Genomic DNA, 22,236 nt, shown 5'->3' with positions numbered 1-22,236 from the left:
TTTTTGCTGAGCTGGGGCTGCACGAGAGAGGCAGGAACACAGGCCCATCTGTTGGAGATTGGAACATAAATAGCCCCCTTTAAAAATAAATCTCTGCTTTTAACTCTGCAGATAAAAATATCTGAATAAAGGACAATTCTTAATCTCCACATTCTTCCTGCTCGACTCGAGCGTTTCTAAGTGGAGTTTTTTCCCTGCTCCTTTTACAGGTTTCATTTTGGCTTTGATTCTAGCGAGTTTACTGACAGATTACTTCATTTTAACTATATGGCTTTTCTGTCTAGTGGGAGGCATATTTCTAAGTATCATATTTATCAAAAGAGCTCTGCAAAACAAGGGCCAGAATTACTCTTTTGATGGTTCCCTCTCTAACTACAACCACAATAAATTTTGTGAGAAAGAATGCTCAACTGGGGACCTTTTATGTTAAAGCCGAGAACCGGGGTTCAGACATTGTCACTTGCAAACCTCCACCAGTTGGGCTGTTTTTCCCCCCTCCTTCCCCTTCCCTGGGCAGAAAGCTCACATCTGGTCTCACTTGCAAGGCTGGTCCTGGGCTCCCAGGGGCTCCATATTTCCCCCCCTATAACTTTAAATCAGAGGAGCATTTCAGTAAATCACAGGGAACACTTATTTATTGGACATAGTTTTGGGTCTCTTAAAGCATGGAAAATAAATTTAATGGAGCATTCAGAGCATTTCTCCAATCTTTTGAGGGATTACTTGGGGAATTTGTCAACTGCGCCAAGCCCAGCAGCCTGATCCAGAGAGATGGGAAGGAAATGATGGGAGAATCCTCACAGAGCGCCCAGGTGGGTCCTAAATCACCCCAGGAAAGATTAATACAAGGGACCCAGTTGCCAGCCAGGTTGATTGGCAGCTACACCGTTTATTTAATAAACTATCATTTCAGCTGGAGGGTGACTTTAATCTGAATTACATTTTGTTTTTGTCATCCACTCTTGCCAAGTAATTTATGGAATACCGTAGATGCTTCTTAACCTCAAACGGCAAGGCAGGGAGGTAGAGATGGGGGCTGGGGAAAGGAACAAAGAAAAACCTCAAGAGAGCCGAGGGAAGGGAGCAGCTCGGGGGGATATTTATATATTGTTTAGTCTAACATTAGCTCCTTAATATTAGCTCCTGTCCCATTGGTGACAACTTTGAGGTGAATGGGAGCAGGTCAGAGCAGGACAGGTGGAGAGAGGTAAGGATCCTTGGCACTCCACCTCAGACTGGGCAAGGTACATACCTATTGGGGTGCCACCTTCCCAGGGCATGGTGTGGTTTAGGGCTGTTGGGCATCACGCTGGTAATGGCCTCATCTGGGGAAACCTAAAGGAGTTGATTGTTCATAATCAAGGGAGAGGCCTGGATTATGAAGTTTGAATTTCCTGGAGTGGATTGGACTGATGAATGCGTGGAGAAAGGTCTCCACGGGAAAGGCAGTCTTCCCTGTTGGGTGGACAAGCTTCATTTTTGGTGCTCTTGAGTGTGAAATGAGGGGGGGGTGGGCTGGTCCCTCTTCCCTGAGGGAAGTCAGTGGGGAGGAGGATCTGGGGCCTTAGGAACCTGGGGCCTTGATGTTCCAAGTAGGAGAGTGTTTCTTTAGGCGAGGAAGACGGTAGGCTGGCTGCTGATGGCACCTTCAGGAGGATGTGTGTCCCCTTCAGATGGGAGCTGCTGGAAGAACAAAGGGCTGTTCATGAGGGCAGATAGGTTCTGTTTCTGGAGGCAGGGTAACAATGACATTATTGTGGCAGTTATTAGTTTTAGCTGCAACAGCAACCACACCCTTCCCCTGAGGCCTTGTGGGCCTTTACCTTCTGACTTGCCCTCATCTCAGTCTCTCATAAGAAGGAAGAGGTCAGGCATTCTTGTTTTGAGGTTAAGATGGGTGAAGTGAGGCGCGATTGGACTGGAAAAAGGAGCAAAGGTGGATGGAGATGCTTAGGCCCCAGGGGTGCAGCAGGAAGGCAGGGACGCAGCAGGGGGAGGGTCCCCTTTCCAGCTTTCATGCCCTTAGGATGCCCAAGGGCTAGAGAAAATTCTGCTCCAGATGCCAGTTTTCTTGGAGTTTCTGTGATGTCTTGGGGAGAGAAGTTTTCTATTTCCCATCTTCAGATATGAGCTCTTACTACTTTGAGACAGCCTCCCCCCCTCACTTCTTCATTCTTTGCCTTTTCAGCCTGTGCATACCAGTCCTTGCCTGGGACCTACTGGTAGTCATGGATGAAGGGCTGAGAGTGGGGGAACTCTCAGGGATAGCTGAGGGGGTGGCTGCAGGGACAGGGAGGGTTGATGGGGAGGCAGGGTGACCTGAATAGCAGGTGAATGCTGCACCCATTACCACTCTCTCCAGTCTCAAAGTATAGCCCAGTTGGGATCTCTGTCTGCCCCCGACTATCAGTGGGGTAAATTCAGATGGGTTGTTAGGTGTGGCTATGGAGTTTAGAAAATTACAGGGATAGGGCTTCACTGGTCAGCGAGGGCCTAAACCTTGACCTTCATATGACTTCTCACTGCCTTAGCGTGCACTTCTCCTGACAGCTTAAGACCCTCCATGATCTGGCTCCAGCCAAGTTTCAGCCTTCACTCTTGATCCCCATGTCTAAACCCTGGCGCCTCACGGTGTGTCCTGGAAACACACCGGGCTCAGGTTGGCCTTCTCCCTTTTGCTCTTAGTGGACCTTCGATTCCTGTCCATCCTTCCAGTTCTGCACATGATTCAAGGTTGAGATCAAGTTTTATTTTCTCCTAGAGCATGTCCCTGACCACTCTGCTTTCTCTGACCAGCTTCCAGTCCTTGTTACTGTGTAATTAAATACTGCCTCATATTCCCCCTGTTGATTTGCCGTTTCTCTGGACTGTCCCATCTCCTCACTGGTAAGTGAGGGGTGTAGATGGATGACTTCTAAGGTCCTCTGCAGATATAACAACAGTCTAGGACTTTGTGTCTGTTTGTCTTACCTCCCCATTTGGGCTGTCAACTCCTCAAAAGCAGGGACGATATCTTTCCCTCCAGTGACTCCCTCGATATTCCAGCCCAGCGCTTGACCTTGAGTGGGAGTTTCATAAGTACTTTTGTTTCTTCACCTTTTTTGTCTTTTTTCCTACTGTAAATGGGAGAAGTAAGGAGTGCCTTCAGTGCCTTGGAAGGCTCATCCTGTAGTCTGGCCTCAAGAGAAATTGTTTTGCAATTTGTGGATATGGTAAAAACTACCATGATGTCCCAACTCTCCATGTTTCCTGTTGCAGGGGTTTACACTGGGGAGCTCTGCCCAGCGTAGGGAAATGGCTTGTTAAAGGGGGCTGGGGAGGCCCCCCCCCCCACAGCATATACATTTTGTGGCAAAGTAGGAAAAAGTGCTCAGCTTGGTTCACACCTTGGTTTGGCCACTCACTCCCCACAAGACTCAGGCAAGTCACGTGGCCTGCGTGAGTCTGGTTTGCACAACTCTAATATGGCAGTTGCAATACCCGCCCTGCTTATCTCAAAGGGTTGTTGTGGGAATAAAAACATGCGACATGTGAAAATGCTGGGGAGGTGTGAAATGCGGTTACTTAACATCTCCACATAAAAAAAAAAAAATCAAAAAAATAAAACATAAAAACAAAACATAAAAAGGGAGTTTCAAAGGATTTCTCTCCCCCTCTTATTACTGGACAAAGAACCACTTCTTGTTTCTGATGATATTCTGTAGAGACCCCCCCCACCCCATCCCCACCAAAAAAAAAAAAAAAAAAAAGTTAAAAGAAAGTTCAAGAGTAAGAGGGAACATCCTGGTATATTCTGAAAGTTGACTCTGGGAAGAGAGGAAAACATGAGCAAACAAAAGCTGTCTCTCACTGGCAAGCGACTTCCTCTGGGGAATAATCTCTGTGAAGGAAAACTAAAGATCTGAATGTTGCCTGGAGCAGGCGCAGAGGCATGGCTGTGGCTGGTAAAACAGGGCCTCTGGGATGAAGCCTTCCTGCCCATCGATGGGGATTTAGCAGCTCTGAGGGGCCATGCTCCTGCTGCCCCTTGAGTGGGCACCGTCTCCCCGTTCCTCAGAGTCCCAGCAGCTCTTGTGAACAGGCATGAATGGACCTGTAAGGTTCTGCCAGGCCCCGTGCCCCAGTCCCACTCTAACCTCTCTCATACACTCATGCCTTGCTTCCCCTTATCCTGTCCCAACTTCCCTTCGCTTCCCTTGTCCATGCCTGTCAATTTTCACGCCATGAATCAGAAGTCAGAGGCCTCCTCCGCCCCCAAAACTGGCAACTGGGCCTCCAGCCTTCTAGAAACTTATTTGTGTGCAAACAGACAAAAGACTCCCCCCAACCCCTCCCTGCACACCATCACAACTTTCCAAGATGATTGAGTTTTTCCCCTGTTCTGCTTGATATTTCTGCCAAAGCAAGAAAAATCCTCGTTGAAGTCTAGCAGGAAATCCAATAAAAATTCTTCAAAAGATGGGCTTGACATTGAAAAACAGCAAAATTATAAAATAGGCCTTAGAAAAGAGAGAGGAGAGTTATTATATCTGGCACCAAGCAAAAGCCCCGAGACCCCGTCCAAATGAGCCATCACAGATTGAAAGTGTTTAGCTTCCCGTTGATTAAATATGGAGAAGGACCCAGGGCCTGCCAAGCCTCGGGGATCCAAAGTTTGTTTTCAGTCAGAATGTGTTTTCAGTCAATGGAAAAAATGGTCGGCCTGCACTGGGCTATGTAACCGAGAAGCCCCAGGTTTGGGGTGAGTAATGGCTGTGAAGCAGAAAACCATGAGGGCTGTTAATCACCCCTCCCAGGCCCCTGTAATTTAACTCAGAGACTCGGTCGACTTGGAAAGCTCCCCCATCTCCTTTCTTCTCCCTCAGTTCACTTCGCTCCAGGGGAACAGATGAGTCCTTCTGACGCTTGTCTTTATATTTCAGTTGTTAAAACTCTTCACCCCAGGACACCCCTCTCCCAGTCACGCCCCCATTGCCCGCTGCTCTGAACACCCCCGGATACAAGAACAGAGGGAGGAACCGTGTTCACACCGGCGGGATTCTTCCAGGGAAATCTGTCCCGTGAGCTCCCTGGGATGGGGGCCTGGGCAGGATCTCTCTCCTTCGCCAGTGCCTTTCCAGGCAGCCTGGTTTTCAGAGGTATTCACCGCCATTCTCTGAACTGGTTACCTTGGTCCAGCCTTACTGTTTGCTTTGTCCTGGGCTCTCATCTGCCCCACCACATGCCTTTACAATGAGGAGCATAGGAAGTCTCCTTCTGGATGTCATTAAAGTGCCCAGGAGTGAGGTTGGGGGGGTTGGGGAGAGAGAGGAGAATGTATGGCTGGTGGAGCTGGAGCTCTGAGGTAAGCAGAACCTCCTTTCCTGTCACATGCAAACACCTCCAAGTTTCACACCCTGTGATAGCTCAGGGGAGCAGGAGCAGGTGCTGGTGTACTTGGGATGCCTTCCTTGCGCTCCCCCTGGCTGCCCCTGGTTCCCCGGTATGGGCACCGAGCCTTCATTGGCACTGTGGGTCTCATCAGCTCAGCCTCGACACGGTCACCTTTCTGGATAACTGCTCTTCATGGTCCCACTGTGCGGAACTCTGTGGGAAAGTGCAGAGGAGAGGCGGGCGGGGCCTCCTCTGGGTCTCCCTGGGGTCCAGGATGGCGGTGGGCCTGAGCCGCAGCGTAGCTCAGCGTCCAGGCGGCTTCACCCAAATTTGGTTACAGAAAGTCACTCCGACAAAAGTTGTTTTGAGCACTAGGCTAAAGACAATGAGTACATAAATGCTTTAAAATGATGACATGTAAGTTGCTCAGTGGTTTAGTGGAAACAGATTCTTCTGTATGCACGGCGAGTCTTGGCAGTTCAGTTGTGGAAGACACGAGCCCAGTCAGACACCCACGTGACCGATGGTGAGGGAGCAAGAGGGAGACGCTTCAGGGGCTTAGGTTGTCCTAAACAGCAGCTAAGGGAGTCTGGGCGGGGGGGAAATGGAACAAAAAGCTGTGGATAAGATGTAGCTCGTGCGTGCGCACGTGTGTGTGTGTGTGTGTGTGTGTGTGTGTGCATAAGGAAACAGAGATACCTAGGATGTCACCGTTCTTGGGAGGGAGATCAAGGAGGCTATTATAAGGGGAAGGAGGGCAGAACAGAGTCAAAGCTGGTCCTCAGGTACCTCCAGAGGTGCAACCCTCTGCCTTCACATTCTTATAATCCTCCACCTCCTCACCGGCTACCATTTGTTGAGTGACTACCATGTGCCAGCGTTGTGCCCAAAGCTTTCTGTGCTCTCTAATGTAGGCCTTCCAGCAACTCCCTGGGACATGCCGCATCTTCCGCCTTCACAGTAAGGGAGCCGAGATTCAGGATTCAAAAGAGCACAGAGCTCGAAAGTGGCAGAGATAGGATTTGAACCCAGGTCTTTCTTGCTTCCTGCTCTGAACCCAAAAAGGCAATCTGGTGGGCAGTGTGTTGTGGACAGTTTTTCCAGGGCCCAGACATTTGGAGAGAACCCAGTAAGGTCCACATCAAAGATTCCACTTCACAAAGAGAAGAAAACCAGCAGCCCCATCAGGTGGGGAGTCTGCATTTCAAACAGCCATAGGGGCTGCTGAGTGCCTCATGGGCAGCAGCAGGCCCAGGTTGAAAGGGTCAGTGGCAGGTCACTGTCACCATCAATCACCCACAAGCCTTTTGTCTGTAGGGGTGAGCAGGATGGGGCTGGGCTGGGCACCAAGCAGAGAGGGTGAACCAACAGAATGTAAGGAATTCTGTTGGTGGCAGGAGGTGGGAAGGGGCCTTTGGAACTTTAAGGGGTATTATCATGGTTTGGGGAGTACCCTGGTTTGGAGAAAATGTGCTGGCCCTGGGTCCTGGGGCTGGGCTGGTGAACAGCATTCTGGTGATAAGCTGGTTCATCCTGATGCTGAGTTCCCCCAAGACTAGACTTATTATATATCCACCCATCCAGTTTTGAGTGCCACATCACCACAGTTCCAGAAGTTACCAAGATACCTGTTATTATATTTATTTTCAGAGAAACTTACAGTTGGGAGAAATATATACATGAAACATAATATATACTAGTAGGGGCAGTGCCATGTGGGCAGGAAGCTCTGGGGAGAGGGTAGATTGGGTGTGATGAGGGGCGAGGGCTTTCGTGAGCAGAGGTCGGGGGTGAGACTGATCCTGGGCTGGGCTGGGGAGAGAGAATGAGTCTGACTATGGGGCGAGGTGGTCATCAGGGAGCAGTAAGAATGCAGCCTGTGGGCAGGTGGGCCTTGAATTTGGCCCATTCCGTCTTAGGAGGTGTGGTCCCTGGGTGGGGATTTGGAGCTTAGACCTTGTATGGCATAAAGAACAAAGTACAAGGGACCCAATTCCAGGCCCAGCTCTGCTTTTGGGCATCTTACTCAAGGTCGCTCAGCTAATCCATCAGCCTGGATTCCAGCTATCTCATTTTTTAAGTACAAGGATTAGGCTAGATGAACCCCTCTGGCTATAAAGTCTGTGGTTAAACCCACAGGGTTTTTGAGGAGGATTGGGTAGAAGAAACTGGAGGCAGTGAAAACTCAGCGGGAGAGAATGCAGAGCTAGAAAGGATCTTAGAGACCTCCTCCCTGCTCTGTTTTACAAGTGGGGAAGTAGAGGCACAGAAAGGGTAAGTGTTTTTCTCAAGCCGCACAGCTCATTACTGGCTTTGACACCTTGGTCTGCCAGCACCTGCCCCCCTTCAGGCTGGAGCTGTGAGGAGCTCAGCTGGAGCAGGGACGGAAAGGTAGGGCAGGGAGGCTCAGCCTGAGTGCTATGGGCCTTTCTTCCTGCCCATTCTGTCAGCACTGGCTAGGCAACTGTCCCCAAAGGAGCACAGAGCAAACAGAGCTCCCCGCCCTGGGTTCCAGGCCTCTCTCTGCCATGGCAAGACCCCGGCAGTTTGGGGATAGTCTTACACACTCATCTGTAAGATGGCAGGGCAGTGCCGGCTCTCGGCTCTGAGCTGAGGCCGTAATGTGCAAGAGCCACCGGCAAGGGAGACTGAAGCCTGAGGTGGGACCCAAGCCAGCGCCCGGTGGAGGCAACCCCCCAGGGCCTGGGCTCAGAGCCCTGTTTCTCTCACCTCCTATGGTGGGGTGAAGGGGTGGTGTTCTGGCCTGAGCTGCAGGGCAGGGTACAGGAGGTGAGGCTGTGGAGAGCTGTGCTGAGCCCCTGACACTTGAATGAACCTCCCTCCCAGGTTCTTATTAACACTCCATGTCAAAGGAGTCTGGTAAAAGTTAACAGGCCTCCCTGCCTCGAGGAGATCAGAGGGACAACTGGAGCTTACTGGGGTCAGGGAGAGGTCATTGAAACCTGCTTCATTGGGCAGTCACTGGGGCTGACCCTGGTCTAGGGGCCTGTCCTGCCCCCTCCCCTATATCCAGAACCCAGGGTTCCTGCCAGCATGGCTGACCGGAGCCCTCCTTTTTCTGAAAGCCCCTTGGAAAGTGTCCTAGGCCTTCCTGAGGGGGCCCCCTCTCTGCTGGCCCTACACCTTCCCTAGCTCTGGGCACAAGTGAGTGTATGGAGGGAAGGAGATGCAGTGGCCATGAGCAGGGTGGCTCTGTGGAAGAGATGCTGGCTGGTCTGGGCCTGGGCTGGGTCTGGCCAGGTGTGACCCTGGTCTCTGACCCCTGATGGCCCAGAGGGGGAGAAGATGCGGGTTGGGGTTGGAAGGAGGCTGTTGGCTAACATTTACCAGGACCTTTGAAGATGTAAATGTTTCCCCAGGCCCTGCTGGGATTGATGGGGTCAGAGTTCACAGGCATGGTTGCCTGCTTCTCCAAGTGGGTTGGAAATCTTACAGACAGATGGGTTAGGGTACCCTGTGATGGGACTTTCCCCAGAGGCAGAGGGCTCATGGGAAATGCTATTTTTTGTGTTCTCCTGGATCAAGTCCAGTGACTTGGAGTGTCTGACAGAGCTGCCTTTTTCAAATGCTCACATTGCTCTTGGGTATGGTTTCCAGGGTATATTTGGTCCCACTATCACTGGAAGGTCTGGGAGATAACCTCCATGTCCTGCCTCATTCTGATTTGTACTTTTTATTCTACAAATGCTAGATTGCTTGAGGTTTCCTGTTCATACCATGATCATCATGGCTGGTGTCCTTCCTGTGGTAGTTGTTCTGCAGGCGTGCCCTTCTGCACCTTCTCAGCATGGCTAACTCCTGTTCACCCCTCTGCATCATCTCTTCCAGGAAGCCTTCTGGGAATGGAATTTGCCTCTCTACCTGGTTCTCCTGTAGCATTCAGGGACTCATTCAATCAACTAATATTTATGTGGTATGTACCAAACCAAAATCCTTCCCTCAGGGAATTTAAATTCTAGAGGGCATCGATAGTGACCAATTACATACACGATTTTAAATGCTGTACATGTGTTAAATTTAATCCTCAGAGCATTCCTATGAGTTAGATCAATTATTACCTACATTTCACATGAGATTACACAGCTGATAAGGGACATATTTAATTTTATTTAATCCTTACAACAACCCTATGAGATAGATGTTATTTTCCTCATTTTACAGATGAGAAGACCAAGACTTAGAAGGGTTCAGAGACTAGTCCAAGGTGATTCATCCAGTAAGTAGTAGTACCAAGCATTATAATGTTTAGTGTGTCTCCTTAAAACACTACTCTGTGTTTCTGTATTGAAGCAGTTTCTCTCTCTGTTAAAATGATCTGCTCACCTTCTCCATCATCCCAAGAGCTCCCCCAAAGCAGTGACCTTGGCTTCTTTATGTGTATCCTTTGAACTCCCATTGTGATGGGCACTTAATTGGCTTCCAACAAATACTTGTTGATTGATTGATTGACAGCTGTATGTGGGAGGCGATGAGAATAAGGCAGCTAATATTTGTGGCACACACTCTATGCCGAGCAGTGCATTGGTCTTTGCTCAGCATGATCTCTTCTAGTCCTTACAACAGTCAAATGAATTAGCTGTCACTATTCGGAGGCTGGCAGCTAGTATGTGCTAAAGATGGGACTTGAATCACAGGTTTCTCTGACTCCAAAGCTCCATGTCCTGTCTTCTATGCCACAGGAGGCTGATCAAAGGGAAGGTGACCACTCTGAAGACATTTGAACCCCAGCCTCTGGGTTCTTGCTGTTCCGGCCCCCACAGGGCTAGGAGGCCTTGGGGAATGCAGAAGGGCAGGCCTGCAGTGCAAGGGGCTGTGGCCACGGCAGGCTGAAAGACATCTGGAGAAGTGGAGGCTTTGGTGCCAGGATTATTCCCACCCATTAAGAAGTTTGAAGTAGTTAAAGGGAGTGCTCGGGCCTAAGGAAGGTGTCCAGTGAGTTTTTACAGACTGTTGTGGAACAGTTCTCTGTCCCAGGGAAACAGCCGGATTCAGACGAACCCTGCAGATAGCACTGGCATTTGCCATGGAAGGAGGAGGGTTATGGCAGAACAGACTTCAGCCTTCAGGCCTGGAGCAGAAATGGGAGAGTTCCTGCTCTGTGTATTTTGGTTCCTTTGTTCTGACATCTGTTTTTTTTTTTTTTTTCTTCCCCCTTTCTCAGTTAGGAGGGGAGAGCAGAATTGAGTCTTCTGAGTCATCTGCCCATAGGGCTTAGCAGACTGGCCAGCTGGGTATATGTAAAAGGAGAGGGGCGTGCAAGAGACGGACTCAGGGTCACACAGCTGAGCAGGGGACCAGAGCCTGCCTCTTGGGCCTCCCAGGTTCTTACTCTTGCCATCAGGTGTCATTCGCGTCTGGAGCCTTGGCTCTTACAGCAGACAGCCATGTCAGATTTCTCCCACCCCCTTTGGTTAATCCCCTATTTTGCTTGACTAAGAGTCAAAATGCAGGACTGCACCCACATGAACTAGCTCACTTAAACCACTGGCAGGTAATTTGATAGACGAGTTGGCCAGCACTCACTGCGGGGATTTAGCAAAGCCTGAACTGTGGAGACAGTGGGAAACAACCTTGAGTGACTGGTCAGCAGGTGGCCTTGTTTCACCCAGGGAAAGCCCCAGCCTGAGCTCTACAACTCAAATTGGAAGGCTGGAGTGTGCCAGGGGGATGGTTGACATTTGTCTCTCAGCCTCTTGCTCCAAAAAGCAGGACCAGCAGACCCTTGCTCCTTGCTCTCACTCACTTGGGGTTAGAGTGTCTAACTGTTGAGGAGGGAATGAGCAACTGTGTCCCACCAGCTAGGTCTTCTTTCCTCCAGCCCACCCAGGTAAGAACTCCAGCAAATGACCTCGTCAGTTGAGCTCACTTGTTTGTTGAGCTAACTCAGAGGGAACAAGGGTCTTTCAACAGATGGGAGTGGTGTTGTACAAATGGGTGTTTTATGGGCCATGTGCAGCAACTGACCGCTTGTGGAAGGCTGCACCAATTTGCAAAGGGGTCTGTCGCAGAGGAGAAACTTCTATGTCCTTTCATCATGATGGGGATTGTAGCTCTGACTTCAGATAAGCAGAACAAACAAGCCTCTGCCCAAGTGGGAACTGGTTCTACCCCCTTTCTTTGCTTTTCTAAGTCATCAAAGCCAAGTTCCTAAAGCCTGACTGTCTCACGGTGCTTTCTGATGGTTTCATTGTTTTGTTTATTGTGCTTACGACAAGTGCTAACAGACCGCTTTCAAAGTGTGTTGATATTTCGGTTGTTTTTGAATGGCCCTTCTGTTTTCCTGCATCTGGACAGCATTAGAATCTGGCCTCAGGGAACCACTGGGTTCCTATAAAAGTGTACCAGGTCCCTTTTTGCCTAAAACATTGGTCATGGCAAGATCAGACACCCCATCTGGGCAGGAACAAACACCAAAAACTAGAGCAGAATCATGAGACAGTATTCAGCAGCCAGGGCAGACAGGCTTGTGCTGGGCAGGGGCCAGTGAGCCTTGCCAGCTGGACCGTGGGTGTTCTTTCTGTCCATGGACATATTGTGATCTTCCCGTGGGAGGACTCTACCTAGCAGTGTCTGGCACAGGATGATGACACTAAAAGCTGGTCATTGACAGGTTCCCTCTGTCTTTGTCTTCTCCCAGGTTGCCTGGTCAACCACTGGCATGGTGTCCAAATAGAGGGCTCCCAGGGACTAGCCAAGGAACAAGAGCTGGAGGAGGGAGAACAGTATGGAGGCCAGGGGAGGACCAGAAGAAGCAGGGCAGCCCCAGGGAAGTCTGTTACAGCTCCTGACCTGCTTCCCTTCACAGCTCTCTTGGGAGGTCTTTTGCTACATTTCACAAAGTGTTAAAGTGGAAAAAGGTGGGGTGAAGTGTCCTCCTAAGATTCATCTTTGGTTTCCAAGGCCTCTTCCTGCTCTGTCCCAGCCCCATGCCTTGCCACATCCTGTAGTAGAACTGGCTTCTTCTAGTGTGAGAGAATCTCAGGGTAGAGACTGGGCTCAGATGGAGTGAGTTACACACACAATCTCCCTTTATAGGTTTGGCACAAACTCTAATTCATTTCTTCAAGACCTTCTCTATTTTTCTCCTTTCAAGCTGGATGAGCTGTTCTGTAGCCCATGTACTTTACCAGCTTGTAAATGGTTTTCTCTTGTTTGGTTTCAGGAATAGCAGAGCCCTTTTTTGACTGGCCTCCAGATAACACTGTGGCTCAATTTGAGCAAGCCCTTGCCTTCACCCCCAGATTTAGCGGGCCTCCTGAACTTGCTCTGAATCAAATGAGATTGAGATTGAGATTGAGGGGGCTGACAGTGAGTTTTGGTGCCTCCATATTGCAGTAGAGGGGATCTAGATAGTCCAGAGGACAGAAAGAGTTAGCTCTGTCAGTTGGTTCTCAAACAGAACCATGGGAGGCCTGTAGATCTACAGTTAGTGTGTTCTTGCATATAAACATGTTGAGGGATACATGGTCTAATTGACTAGCGATGAATCGTCTCTACTCATTAGGCCTCAAAATTTTTGACTCCTTTATGGTGACACTCCCTAGCATTTCTTTCTAGGAACACACTAACTTGTTAAAAATTCCCATTTAGAAACTTGTCCTGCTCTAGATCTTTTTCCTTAAAGTTTTAGCATCCTTAGAATTGTATAGTTACTGCACTTACTTTAGGTCACCTGGGACACCCAATAAAGCACTCAGTAGCGCATTTTGTTTTTCAGGAGGTGCATTGGCTCTTGGTTCTGGCAAGGAGACAAAGAGAGACTCTGAGGCCAGGGCCAGGTATATCCCACTGGGCTGGGCTCACCGCCCTCAGAGAAGTGGAACATGCCCTCCACAAAGGCATGAGTATTCTGTAAGGACACTTCCTGTTTCCAATGCACTTCTCTAGGTAGGCAAGATAGGGAACTGTGGTTTTCTGTCTGCCACCAAGTGTGTGCGTGTGCGTGTGTGTGTGTGTGTGTGTGAATGCTTGTCATTTTGAAAAATTTTAAACTTTACATAGCAGTTTCTTTCTCACCAGGGTCTCTGCTTGTGTGAAACTTTAATTTTATAGCTTTGGCTGTTAATTCATCATGGGCACTACCATCAATAAATATTTATTGAGCTTTCACTGAGCGCAGCATGTTGAAATAAGACCTATATATTTGACTCAAGAGGAGTCAATAGCAGATGAGGGTAGATTTGGGGAGGGGTGGGAGGAACAATCACTGAGGTCTCTTGCAACCCTGAGATTTTTATGACTCTATAACTAAAGTGATAGGGTCCACTTGATACTCATGAGGGGGTCAGCTATGAGAGATGCCATGCAGGAAGTCACACTCAGAAACCCCACTCAGTGCTGCCAGCATGCATCTTCAAGCCCTTATGTCCATTTTGGGATTCAGGGCTGCAAAGGGGTGAGTGAATCTTCTTGACCTTTCCCATGGTGCCTATAAAAGTAAATATTTGATTTTGGAATTTAAAAGGAGCATAGACCTTGGGGAAGTTTGGAGCCTGCTCATGCTTTGGCAGGAGAGGACCAAGTCCCCCTTTTTTGCAAGCATAGCAGTCCCAGCCTGGGAGGGCCCACTTGGTGGGAACCCCAAAGTGAGTGGGCTGGAAGGATGACTGCTGGAGGGGGAGCTGTGTGCCTCTCATGATCCCTAGTTAATCAGAGCACAACAGTGTGCCTGCCACAGCAGTGACTCAGGCCTCCTGGGGGGTTTTCTTCAACATTATGAAGATGAACACTGCTCTAGGAATTCCCTTCAGACCTGGGCTTCGTGCTAATTGCCACCGTATTTATGGGAAGGTGGAAAGACTATGTGGGAGCCTCTGCAGTCTGTGGGTGTGCTCCAGAGAGCCACCCAGGCTCTAGCTGGAGTTGTGAAAAGGTAGATCTGAGCTTTAAGGGGTCAAGACACTACTCTTGTCAGGCAGGCAAGCTATTATTATTAATTATTATTGCTATTACTATGATTCCCTTTGTACAAAGAGAAGCTGGAACAGAAACCAGGAGTGGTTACATGCCCAAGGTATCACCATCAGACAGGGGAATTCATGGAGTCAAGGTAGACAGGAGATGTGGAGTACAGACCAGCTGCCTCCTACTTCACAGTTTTTTCCTGCCATGGGAGGGTAGGGTGCGGTGGGGTGGGTCAGGCAACCAGATAGACCTGAGCCTCTCTCTTCCTGTAAAAGATGATGTTCAGTGTCTCATGAGCTGCTTTTCCCTTGAGATTAAAGCATTAACCTTTAATTAGTAGGTATTAAGGGCTCAAGAAGGCTGATAGAGAAGCAAGCGACTGGGAGCACTGCCTGGTTCCACATACACTGTGATTTTGGGCTATTTCCATTCTCTCTCCAAGCCTCAGTTTTCCTATCTGTAAAGTGAAGATAATAGTGGTGACTGTCTCATAGGACTGTAGTGGGCAGTGAATGAAATAATACATATATTTCATTCAGGAGATCTGCATCATGACTGGAATACAAGTGAGTGATTAATAACTGTTAGGTGCCATGATAGGGAGGTGGTTTAGTGGTTAAAGATGCAGGCTCAGAGCTGACTGCCTGATCCCAGAGAGGTTAAGTGACTTGCCAGGTCACACAGCTGGTGAGGAGCACAGTTCAGTACTATTTCCAGACTCCTCCACACTGGATCCTTTGATCCAGGGACAGAGATGGGGCTCCCCAGGTACCAGTGCTGGTCATAGGAGGTGCCTATCTTGGGGTTGGGGTGATGGGACTTCCTAGTCTCCCTGAACAACCACCTGGTGAGGGGCAACGCACTGGAAGCCCCCCAGGAGACTGCCCCTCACCTCCCTCCAGGGCCAGTTCTGGGGTAAGCCTGAGCAGCTGCCCCATCTACCCACAATCCAGTGGGGACAGTTGCCTCCAGGCAGAGCGGAAGCTGCAAGGCCCAGGCAGGGTGGGGGTGCCCCGGCGCCCTGTGGATCTCTGCGTGGCTTTCTGTCAAGCCTCTGTTGGTGCCTGGTTCCCTCACAAGGCCATTATGTACTGGGAGAATTAATCATGCCGTTAGGTAAGCATTATGGCACTTTTATGGCAGCTTTGAAGCTAATCTGTCACTAATGCCTGCTGGATTATCATGATTTCTTGCAGTTGTGATTCATTAACTCGAGGCCTAATAGTAATTCTATTAAACATCTTCCACCACCATTTGCCCCAACATGTCCGCACCCTCCGTTCTATTGTGGCACGACTGGCAGCCTGTGTGGTCTGCAAAGAGGGGCCCCAACAAGAGGGACAGGTCCCCTGGCCAGCTAAAAATGCCCAATGATATGTCCATCCTCTGCCCCAACCCAGAGCGCGTCTCCTCCTGATTCCAGCTGGGCTTTTTCGTTGACTTTCACTTTTCTCCCAGAGGCCACGGTGCCTGTCCAGGGAAGCCCATCACTGTCTTTGAGAGGCCAGACAGCACAGGCGAAGATGGACGCGGCTCAGAGGGAGACAAGCACCCCGCAGCTCCTTGGGCGACTGTCAGACCCGCGGGGCCTACCTGCGGCAGAAGTGGGCCTGGGGCAGAGAGAAACAGGAGCCCTGCTAAAGAAATCTGGTCACACACGGCCCATTCCCTTTCCCTTCTTGCTCCAAGCTAACAAAACTCCCGGCTGAGGAGGCAGGCGGAGGGGACAGGAAGCCGTGGTGGCACACCATTGACTGCTGGGCCTGCCAGCATTAATAACATTCCTTGGTGAGGTTTTTCAGAAAGAAATGGTTCTCTGAGGCTGGCTGTTCTCTGCAAAAGGTCAGCTTCGGGGCACAGCTTGACGGATGGGCTGTGAGAAGGCAAGAAAAAGGAGCTGGGGGAAAGGGGCCGCTGGGGGTGGGCTGGGAGGAAGCGGGTGGCGGGCCGGAGCACAGGCTCCGTCCTGGTGCCAGCATCTTGCCCTCCTTCTGCACCATCCATCAAGCCCAGCCCTGATATCTCAACAATTTGTAATGCCCCCCACCCCCTCCAACCTGCCCAAGTGCGCACCAGCGCTGACCCTTCTCGCCTCATTCAGGCCTCTGCTGCCACCCGTGATGGATGGCCTCTCCTCCCCCCACCCCCAGGCTTGCCTCACCACAGCTGGGGAAACATGGGCAGGTAGAGGGGGTCAAACCCGGGGCAGTCAGAGTGACCTCGTCACAGAGGCCAAGGGACCCTGTGTTCCCAGCGGCAGCAGGTGATGCTAGGGATAGAGAAATAGAACTGAGACAGGAAGCGTGGAGATAATTCCAACTATATAAGGAGGAAAGGGGGGAAAAAAGCCAAACCCAAAAAACCTCTCTGCATCCCGAGGTCTTCCAAGATGTCTAAAAACCTCCAATGTGGCGCGATGTCTCCCGAGCACAGCTACAACACTGCCTGCTCCGCTCCATCTGTGTTTTCTCACGCCTGTGCGCTTTAAGATCCACTGACATGGAAAACAAGTTAAAAAATACATAGATGTATATATAGTGAGACGGAGAAAGAGGACAGGACTCTGCAGCCTGTATTCACTTCTTTTTTTCTTTTTGCCAGTGTTTGCTGTAGAAAAAAGTGTATGAAAACAAACTTTAGGCAACTGGAGTAAATATTCTCAGCACATCAGCCGAAGGGGAAGTCAGGATCCAATGCTTCCATCCTTCCTCATTCTGGGTGGAGCTGGTAGGGAAAGAAAGGCGCTCTGCCCACTTTCCCACTTTTTGGGGGTGCCTCCTATTCCTTGTCATGGGTGAAATGGGTTCTTGCGGTGGGGGCTTGCAAACTGCAGTCAGGAGTGGACTGGCGAGCTGGCCCAGCGATGCCTGGCTGTATTGAGAAGCCCACTCTGAGAGCCTGGAGGCCTTTTCCAAACAGGAAATGAAGAGTAGCCCAGACACGGGGGTGTGTGTGTGTGTGTGTGTGTGTGTGTGTGTGTGTGTGTGTGTGTGTGTGTGTGTGTGTGTGTGTGGTGCTGGAGAGGCCTGTGTCTTATGCAAAGACGGCCAGGTGAGAATTCAGTTCAGCATTGGTGAGCTCATCCTTGGCTTCCAGAGCTGGGGAAACCCACTCTTTGACACCCCTGCAGCCTGGCCCAGACGCTCCAGACAACTTCCTCTTGGAATATTCAGACACTGAATAGGGGGGTTCAGGAGAGAGTGTCCAGGACAGGGTGTTGGGGGTCCATGGATTTTTGAATGAGTCGCACAGAGAACAGTGTAGGAGGGATGTCATGGAGGTAAAGGGGTGGGGGTTGGCGAGGCAAGAGAAAGACAGGTCAAAGCAAGGAAATGGAGGAAACAGAAATTGATAGGCAGGTGGAAGGGGAGGCAGGGAAAGAGGATTGCTGAGAGAAAGATCCAAGAGATAGATGGTCACGGGACAGGAGTCAGCAGGGAAAGAGAGAGGGAGAGGGAATTTAATGAGGGCAACTTGAAGGCCAGCTTTAAGCAACAGCTGGCAGGGGGCCGGGCTTGATCTCCTTGTGAGGCAGGCGTTTGATTAATGGAGGCCTGTGCAAGAGGATGGACACCTGGCCCTGCTGCTGAGCTCTTTGATCTCCCGATTTCTCAGGGCCCTGGGAGGGGAGCTGTGGGAGTGTGGGCACCCAGGGCCCTGGAAGGCCTTGCCAGGCTCCCTGAGAAGGGAGCCAGGCCGTCCTCAGAGAGGCTGGGAGAATCTGGAAGGCAAGGGGGAAATGCAAAGGGCAGGCAGGCCCCGGGGCTGTGCGGCCTTGAGCACCAAGCCCCTGGGAGGAAGGTCAGCTGAGGGGAAGTGGAATAGAGGAGGCCTTTGAAGGGGAAGGTTCACCTAGAATCTCGGGGGCGATTCCGTGGTGAGGGTTCCCCCACCCTCTCTCTCTATAAGGGAGTAGCTGAACTGTATGGGAGAACCAGGCCGAGGAGAGAACCATTTGCACAAAATTGTGTTGTTGTTTGTGGCTGTAGGTCTCGCTAGTTTAGTCAAGGAGCAAACTCTTCTGTGGGTGTGAGGAGAGGGAGGTGTCAGGCTCCCTGGAACTGGCTGTATTTTATGCATGTTGGATGGAAATGGATTTGAGAAAAGAAAGCGACATATTGCCAAAAAAGAAAAAAAAATAAACCTCAAGAAGAAGGAAAAAAGGAATTAAAACCCTAATGCCCTTAAAAAAAGAAAACTAGAAAAAAAAAAAGTCATATATTATGTCTTTGGACCAATTCCATTGGTGTTCTGCCAATTTCAAATAATAGTGTAACTTGATTAAGAAACTTTACAGGATTTAAAGTTGTTGGCTTTTCTGACTCCTCTCTGAGACTTCTCTGTAAGTCACTGTCTACACCAGGCTAATTTGTTCCCAGATTCCTTAATCTTCTGCGAGCTGGGGATGACGTTTATAACTTGGTAGCCATATTTGAAGTGTTCCTGATTTCTTTGACTCACAGCTCCACCCAGAATTTTGGAGTGATTTAAAATATTGCCCTGAACATATCCTGCTATTGAAATACTCTGGGTGTGTGTCTGTATGTGTGTGCCTGTGAGTGTGTGCTTGTGTGTAAACTCATCGAGTTTTACCCGCCCCTGCTCTCCTTTTGGGCTGGCAAACTCCTGCTCACGGCTGCCTTAAGTCTCAGAGAGGGACATACCTGGGGACAAGAATTCAGCTAGCACACAGGACACAGATAGTTAGGCTCTAAAGGCTCTGGTGCCCAGCAGCAAAGGCAATTCTGGAAGTGTAGCAGGGACACGTTCTCCTGGTGGGATCAGAGTTTTGCCTGAGTGACATTAGCATGATTTGGAAGGCAGCTGTGGGTCAATGTACTGCTCACCAGCCTTGCATCCCAAGGCCCAGCTCTGTGACTCAGTCACTAGCTGTGTGACCTTGGGCCTGCCACTTCATATGCCTGGAACTTCAGTTTCCTCATCTAGAAAATGGGTTAAGGAAAAATATACTTGCCTCAGAAGCTTGTTGTGAGGATTAAGTGCATTAGTAGATGCGAAAGCACCCTGCAAACGATGAAGCCTTCAATTAACAGCAGGTATTAGAGCTACTGCTCAGATTACAGAAACCCGGGTCTCCTTAAACACTCTTGTTGACAGCAGGGATGTTTTAATTTCAAACAGGGTTTGCTCATGGAGGGCACGAGAGAATGGGATGCCGTGTTCCCTGCTCCCCCCTGGGGCATCTGCTCTCCTATAATTATTATTTACTAATCAGTATGTTGTGTTCATAAATGTCCCATTAAATCCAGCTGAAATCCTTCACCCGGCTGGCCTGGCTTCTCTGGATGCGACTAGGCAGGAGCTGCTGGGAGCTCCCTCTGAGTGGCAGGGCTCTCGGCCTGGGGGCTGCCCCACCTGGCCTTCTCTGGAGGACATGGCCAGTCTGATCTGCAGTTCTCTTCTGTGTGGTGGCCGCACTCTCAAATCTGTGCTCTTCCGTCTTCAGCCTATTTTGCTTGTTAGTGAGAGGAACATTGCATTTCTTGAGCCCAGGCTTCCTGGAGCTCGTGGCTGTTTTTCCCTGCTTGTCAGTGGTCCTCAGATGTGGGGATATTGTTGCCATTGACAGGCCGAATGTGTGGTTCCTGAAGCTCAGGCTCTGACATGAGACCTATGGGGTGTGGGACAAGCCATCTCTAAGGTAGGGAGGGCAGTGCTTACCCTTTGAGGGTTGTGGTGAGGAAAAGGAAGGAGTCTGTAAAACTACTAATCAATGGCTGGTACATAGGAGGTGCTCAGTAAGTGGTTATTCTTATGGACCAGTGTTCTCAACCCTGGCTGTACATTGAAATTACTAGGGATAGTTAAAATTCTAAAGCCTGGGCCCCAACTCTACAAATTCTGATTTCATTGGCCTAGCATTAAAACTTATTGTCAATACCCAGATGATTTTAACAGGTAGCCAGGGTTAAGAAGTACTAGTGTTTCTCAAATTTAATGTTCATGCAAATCACTTGGGGAATCTCATTTAAATACAGATTCAGAGTCAGTAAGTGTGGGTCAGTGGAACTTCTGCATGGCAGTGCCTGTGCATGGACCACACTTTGGGTAGCCAGGCTCCTTCCTTTCCTAATCCTTATAGCTCAGTGTGCCTGGCCATAGCCATGGATGGGAGACCTGGGAGGCAGGTGGAGGGGTACATAGTAGAAACCTGGAAGACAACTCTAGGGGCTTGCTTAAGGGTGTTTCTGCCAGATGCCAGTCTGAAATCTGCAGTTCTCTTCAGCACACACACACCCCTTCTCCTGAATCCAATCTTGAATACCGATATAAATAGTGACCAGAAGATGTTTTCCAATATTTCACTATCTTTTCCAGTTTCCTAATTTATCCTGTGAAGACAACCAAATGAATGAATACATTTGCCACAGAACATTTAGGGTCCAGGCCAAGAGTTTAAATACCTATTTGTAACACTCCACTGGAAAAGTAATCCCTAATCTTGACTTGTAAGTAGTCAGCCCCAAGATCCTCACATGGCCAAATGAAATCCCCATAGGTGAGTATGAAAATACAGCAAATCCCAGGGAGGCTGCAAATAAACAGCTGCTAATACTGGTTCATGAACCAGGAAATGCATCTGTGAAACAGAGATGGAGCTGATCATGGAATAAGGGGCTTCTGAGTAATGGGAAAGGGTCTTCCAGAAAGCTTTCAGCCTGGAAATTTCCCCCCACTAGTGACAGGCATGTATATAAACTGCTACCTTCTCCCAACACGGCTGCAGGTGTTTGAGGAGGTAGGCACTTTTGCAGAGGACATTGACAGAGTGGGTTTTCTGTGGGGTTATATCATCTTACGCCATATTTCATGAGTTTATGGAATAATAAAGAGAAACAGGAATAACCAGAGTATTCAGCTGATGAAGACTCTTCATGAAAGAGTGGGCTTTGGACAATTGCGAGTTCTCTGCAGGTAGACTATTGGCTGAGACCCTGGAAGGGATGAGCAGAGATGGCACCTGTGTGGCATGCAAGGTTTAATCAGCAGAGGGTGAATGGTTAGGACTGCAGTGGAAGAAGAAAGCCCTGACCTGACTTGTGTTGGAGGATTTCACGAGTCCAAGGACAAGAATTTTGCCATTTGGAACAGTAGTTAAGGACAGAACTACACGGTAGCCACGCCTGCGTTTTCTGTTAGACTGTTCAACTGGGCTTAAGTTAACTGTTCAGCAAACGGTTGAGTGTATCTCTAGTTTAGGTTAGGGTCTTTTCTCAGTCCCTTTTTATTGTTTTTGTAAAGCCAGGTGTTGCTGAAGACAGCTGTCACAACAAGATGGACCTTGCTGCCAATCACTGTTGAGATCCTGATGTATTGGGCAGTCAGGTAAATAGCCCATTTACTGAAATTCCTGCGCACAGCTTATTCTTGCCTTGAGGTGTCACCATTGCTAGAAAAACCAAGGATGAGCCCCATGCAAGCTTCAGTGGGCTTGCCTGAGCACATCTGCCTCCAAGAAGTCTGGGGCCTGTTTGCATGCAGAAATTGACATGTGCCATTCCGGAAATCTTATTTTATTGCTCCTTTCCCCTCCAACTACTCTCTCCTCTGCCACCTCCTCTTTCGCTCCTCTGGAATCCTAGTCCCAGATGTGACTTTCTCTGTTTCCTTTGGCTGGGAATTTGACGTTTTCCCATAACCCAGTTGGGCTGCCTGTTAGAGAAACCAAAAAACTCCAACTTTCTGGGAAGACATCTAATTAAATTCCCAAGGAGGGAAGAGGAAAGCCCCACTGTAACAGACAGATAGAACCTCATAATACACAGTCATCCCGGCAGAGAAAGTGCTCGGGATCAGCCTAGTGAACCGGTAACGTGGTGTTCTGTTTCTTAATGTCCTCTGCAAAGAAGCTGGCCCTGGGTTTAAAATAGCCCTCTGGTAAAAGCAACTATTTAAAGAGTACTGGGGTCTGAGAAA

The 22,236-nt window shown here is 49.5% G+C and overlaps 1 long non-coding RNA gene across 1 annotated transcript in view; it reads left to right on the top strand.

Annotated features, from left to right (window-relative positions):
* Positions 1 to 750: 750 nt before the first annotated feature.
* Positions 751 to 22,236, top strand: part of LOC107535519 (uncharacterized) — a 34,598-nt gene continuing 13,112 nt past the window's right edge. The window contains exons 1-3 of the long non-coding RNA XR_001603037.2: positions 751 to 812; positions 9,223 to 9,307; positions 9,556 to 9,610. This is a non-coding gene — a long non-coding RNA (uncharacterized LOC107535519). The remainder of the gene's footprint in view (positions 813 to 9,222; positions 9,308 to 9,555; positions 9,611 to 22,236) is intronic.

Source organism: Miniopterus natalensis, chromosome 2 (genome assembly GCF_054644295.1).
Source record: "Miniopterus natalensis isolate mMinNat1 chromosome 2, mMinNat1.hap1, whole genome shotgun sequence".
NCBI lineage: Eukaryota > Metazoa > Chordata > Mammalia > Chiroptera > Miniopteridae > Miniopterus > Miniopterus natalensis.
This window is presented reverse-complemented; position numbering and strand designations above follow the sequence as displayed.